The following is a 5,548-nucleotide window of genomic DNA, read 5'->3' as shown; positions in this document are numbered from 1 at the left end:
TCCATCCATCCATCCATCCATCCATCCATCCATCCATCCATCCATCCCTTATTTTCCACTTATTCTGAAGTCAGGTCATGGGGGCAGCAGTTTGAGCAGGGAGGCCCAGACATCTCTCTCCACATCTACCTCTTCCAGCTCTTCTGCCCCAAGGCGTTCCCAGACCAGCCAAGAGACGTCATCTCTCCAGCGAGTCCTGGGCCTTCTCCGGGGTCTCCTCCCAGTCGGATATGCTCCATCCTTACCAGATGCCCGAACCACCTCAACATTTGATTATTTTCTTGCAATTTTCGCACATTTGTCTTTGACTAGTCCCTGTCACAAACCAGTGAGAAACTAGTTACCAGAGAAGAAAAGTCTTAGTATAAGCTCTGTCAGACTTGTCAGACAGTCCAGCTCCACAACGTTAGCCAACATGAAACGTTCTGAAGGTGAGCAGCGCTGGGACAGGTTGGCCTGTTATTTTCTACAGACAGATATAATTAAAGAAGACAAGTGAGACCAGTAAAGACCCATGGGTCAGCAACTTGGTTGTTGCGAGGAGATTTTAAAGTTTATTCTAAATTTATTTATACTGTATGTGTACATCATAAAGTGTGTCTGAAATTACTCTATAGTGCTTTTATCGGTCAGAATATGAGGGAGCTGGTGGGGAGAATGGGATGTTAGTTCAGGGGAACCAGGCTGGAAAAATAACATCTGGACTGTCACCGTCACAGGAGCTGGTTGGTCCTGAGGCAAACTTTTAGACTTTTCCAGCTGTTCTATCCTGAAAATGAATTTGACTGATTTCATTAGGTGGTCCTTTACCAGTCTGCTTGAGTCCAGCATCCTGTTAGCAAAAAGTGAATGAAATGTCTCTGATGCTTCTAATGACATGTCAGTGATGTAGATGGCCAAGATGGCACCAGTGTGTGTGGCTAGCCGTCCATCACAGCCAATATTTTGTTTGTTTTAGTTCCCTGTGTTGGATATTATTTTTGTTGATGTGCAATCGTCAAACGCTGCTAGATGTTCAGCTTTATGCTGAAGATCTACTGAAGCTGCAGCTATAGTACGCACTGTGCTGCTGCTTCTTTTGAGGATTCCAGTTTACCTCTGCCGTGTCCCAGTGCAACGTCCTGAACGACTTGATTTACAGAAAACACACCTGAAGACAGGCATCTACTGGTTTTAACATATTTAAAAGTAGTTGTATATTCATTCAACCTTTGTTTATACAGGTTAGTCTCATTGAGTTATGAGGACGCATTTTCAAGAGAGACCTGTTTTAGACAAACATATAAAGTACAGACAACAACAATTCAACAAAAATCAATTGAAAATAAAATAAAAGAAGTTATAAAAACAGTCAAATCAAGGTGCCATATAAAACAATGTAAAACACTAAAAACAAAAACATATTTGCATACATTTTTATTGACCTTATCAAATGTTTAAAATCATCAAATTAATGGTTTGCATTTGTAATTATTTCTATCTTAGCATGTGTTGTTGTTGTTTTTTTCTGTCCTCCTAGTGAGGACATGCTCGTCTCCATTCTGGACCTGCCATTCTGTGTCCATTTGTCCTTCTTGTCCTCTCAAACCCAACTGGTCGAAGCAGGTGGCCGCTTGTCCTGAGCCTGGTTCTGCTGGAGGTTTCTTCCTGTTAAAAGGGAGTTTTTTCTTTCCACCATCTCCGTTGTGCTTGCTCAAGATGGGAGACTGTGACAAAATGAAGACACAACACAATCTGCTGGCTTCCTTAGATAATGTTATTAATTTAATTTTTATTTATATGAATGTTTCTGAGCAGCACGGTGGCACAACTGGTAGAGCTGCTGCCTCTCAGCGAGCAGGTCCCTGGTTCAAATCCCGGTCCAGAGGCCTTTCTGGGTGGAGTTTGCATGTTCTCTCCGTGCATGCGTGGGTTTTCTCCGGGTGCTCCAGTTTCCTCCCACAGACCAAAAACATGCATGTTAGGCTGATTGGTAACTCTAAATTGTCCCTAGGTGTGAATAAGAGAGTGAATGGTTGTTTGTCTCGTTTGTCTCTATGTGTCCCTGTGATGGACTGGAGACCTGTCCAGGGTGTCCCCCGCCCCTCACACAGTGACTGCTGGACATGGGCACTGCGACCCCCGTGACCCAAAATGGAAGAAGCTGGTAAAAGATAATTGATGGATGGATGGATGTTTCTGTTCAGTGCCCAGAGATGACTTCTGTTGTGACTTGGCATTATATAAATAAACTGAATTGAATTGGTTGTCACTTCCAAACTGTGTTTCTTGAATGCGTCCCCCCCCCACCCCCACACACACACACACACACAAACAGAGAAATTAATTTAACTGATGAAATGTATTTTAATCAGTTAAGAGTCACAATGAATAAGACATCTTCTCCTATCGCTCCACTTTGCCACATCCAATATGGCGTCGTCGTACAATTCAGCGCTCAGTGAGGCGTCTATGTGTATATGTCTGTGGGTAAAACATTGCTGTGCACAACGATGATCTGGAGTGAAGCTTAATGTAGCTTTACATGACATCATCTCTGTGTTCATAGAGTTATATAAAACAATTAATGATTCATGGACGCAAAGCTACCAGCACCAACCAGATAGTTATTTATCTGGTATTACTAAACTGTGAAGCTGAAGGTGGCTCTGAACGCAGCTGAGCTTCTGTTTCACGCACCTTTCAATTTTAGGTACATTTGGTAACATTTGTAGATGAACAGATGCTGGGATATATTCATCGTTTAACGCGAGTTCCTCATTTTTCTGGACTGAATAAAACGTGCACTGAATTTAAGGAAATGCAAAGTGAGACGTCATTTAAATTTGACCCATCAAAATGAATGCGGTCATTTATTTACAGAATCAAATTTAACATCAAACATTTACATTAATTTGGCAAATTATGAAAATAACAACAAAGCAATCAATCAGGAAAAATCATACGGCCATGATTTTTCCGTTGCTGCACCAACAGACATTTATAACTGTACAACTATGATCTTTTACCCACATGAATGTGGGTAAGCACTTTACACAGACATTTCTAAATATCTGGGAGAATTTCTACTTGATAGAAAAGTTTAAGATGAAAGATGAAGTTTAAAGGGGAGAAAGATGGTGTTTGAGGTAGAGTGTTGAACAGAACGGCACTCTCCGGGCTTTCTTCAGCTTTTCCTCACAGTACACTTAGGTGGTGAAAACGACTCTTTTACCTGGAGATGTCTCAGGCGAGATTCCGTTTAACGCACCCTTTCAGCGTCTCCGTAGGATGCTGTTACTCGTCCGGAGTAGCTGCGAGGTTCTGTCAGCCACAGCTCACCTCAGTGGAAAATGTTATAATCCCATGGAACTCGGAAGAGCTTCGTTGTCATGTCAGGAACTCCAACAGCACTCCATCAGAACTCCAGAACTCTAGAAGTCTGACAACTCTCCAACTCTGAGTACCTGTGTGTCTCTCCGTGTCCCTGTGAGTCTGTAGAGTCTGTGTAGACCAGGAAGTACTGACATTTTAAAGACTCTTTCCCGGTTCACTTTTTGGGATTTTTCATTGGTCAGAAACGACCAGAAGGGGTGTGTTTTTGTGACGTAAGAGGTTAGAGACAGCGAGAATTGTTATGAGACAGCTCAGAAATGTTCTCACAGACCGAGAGGGTTCTGTTTTGGCGTGCCTTAAGAAACAGGTGCAAAACATCTCTATTTACGTCTGAGAGGATTCTAAAACATGACAGTTTTAACATAACAACTTGTTTTTCGTTTGACTGTAACCTTGTAAACGCACACACTTGCTCATTCAAAAGCAGAAATCAGAAAAATGCATAATTACTCTGCACAGCTTTTAACATGAGAATAAAATCATTACTCAGTTAATAAAATTGATTAGTTCACTGCAACATCTAAAATGGTTTGAACTAAGACACTTTGATTATCAACATTTGTAAGATAGTAATGATAATAAAAAGAGAGTGTTCTTTTCACTTGAATCTTCAAGAAAGAAAGTCTCAGGATGGGTGAACCTGTATTTATGTATTCAAATACATGAAATGACAGCTTCTATCCCACAAGGTTCTAAAGGTCAAGAGTTTTGACCTTAGACTGGGTTTCGACGTAGGCTTAGTCCACTACAGTCCCCCCTTTGGAAATCATCACCTGTCCATGGAGATGAATTCCAACTATGGACTTACGTCGTCGATCGTCCTTGAAGCTTGATGTAATCCAGCAAAGAAACAAGAGTCAAGAGTAATCCAGCAAGGAAAACAAAAGTCAAAAGTAATCCAGCAAGGAAAACAAAAGTCAAGGTAATCCCACAATGTTCTTGGTAATTCCATTGTGTTGATTATAATTCCATATCGTCTCGATAATTCCATTGTAGCAATGCTTTAACCCCTTGGAAACAGAGTCTGTAATCCACTGGAAAAAGTCATATAATCCACAATGGTAAATCCACAACGATTGGAAGTGTTGATTAATCAGCATACAGAGGGGTACCCTTGGATTGAACTGAAGAAGCGGCCACCGGATGAAGAGTGGAGACCAACGTCAGGATTGCAGGTCGCCTCCAGCGAAGGTTGTCTCCAGCGACGTCCAGCCTGTGCCGTTCTGGTTCAATGTGTCATGCAATTATGTGGTTTAAGGTGGGCTTATGAAGGGGATTTTACATAAGGCCTTAAACTATATGCACCTGGTGTGTAAGCTATTATGGTTGGGAACAGCTACAACTACCAGTTAAGGGGTGGAGCATGCTGAAAGGGGTAACTACAGGGGTTTAAGCCTATAGAAAAGGGTTCCAAACTATTTTTCCATTTCTAACTTGGCTTAAGTTAGCTTTACATGGCAAAATATAGTTTGGTTCAAATGTCTGTTGTCTTTTAGACGAACGACTTGAGATTGGGTGTTTGGTTTCCCATAAATGTTTTGGAAGTCTATGGCGAGACTTATCAAAAAGAATTAGCTATCCCCCCGAATAGAATTGTTCGAGTAGGTTCGGCTTAAGTGTTGTGAGATCAATGTAGATTATGGTACTTAAGGTAACAATAATATACATTGACTCCGCAAGGATTGCAATTTAATGAATGAACTGCATGTTGGCATGGTCAAAGGCTTCTTAGTCTCTAACTTACTACACACAAGACTCATTCTTACCTCAGAAACAACCAAAATCAACTAAACAACGTTTCAACACCGACAAGAGTAGTGACTAAGCATCTAGAAACATCGTTTCACTGCTCCTCCTCACCCTGGTTGTCAGTTTCAGTCGCGCTGTCCCGTGTGAGTGGCTTCTTTGCGGACCCGCTTACGCGAGGCATAATCATATCGAGGTGCGCTGCATGGCGATCCACGTCGACTCGGAGTGACGTTTGGCCCCGGGACAGGGATGCGAGTATCCCACACAATACGAGGGTTATCGTCATTAGCAGGGCTATGATTAATGTGTCCGCGCTCGACCACGCATAGTTAATTGGTTGGATCGGGTTCTTAGTTGTGGACCTGAGGGACTTGAGAACTTGGTTTATTGGTTCCACGTCGACGACTTGGGTGCCTTCAAAACG

General features: G+C 42.1%; 1 protein-coding gene across 1 annotated transcript in view; it reads right to left on the bottom strand.

Moving 5' to 3' along the window:
* Window positions 1–3,367, bottom strand: part of LOC119414431 (transcription factor AP-1) — a 10,023-nt gene extending 6,656 nt beyond the window's left edge. Inside the window, exon 1 of the mRNA XM_037681523.1 lies at window positions 3,353–3,367. The gene's annotated coding sequence lies outside the window, so the exon portion shown is untranslated. The remainder of the gene's footprint in view (window positions 1–3,352) is intronic.
* Between the last annotated feature and the right edge of the window lie 2,181 nt (window positions 3,368–5,548).

Source organism: Nematolebias whitei, chromosome 9 (genome assembly GCF_014905685.2).
Source record: "Nematolebias whitei isolate Nwh7 chromosome 9, NemWhi1, whole genome shotgun sequence".
Lineage (NCBI taxonomy): Eukaryota > Metazoa > Chordata > Actinopteri > Cyprinodontiformes > Rivulidae > Nematolebias > Nematolebias whitei.
Note: the sequence above shows the minus strand (reverse complement) of the source record. Positions and strands in the feature narration are given on the sequence as shown.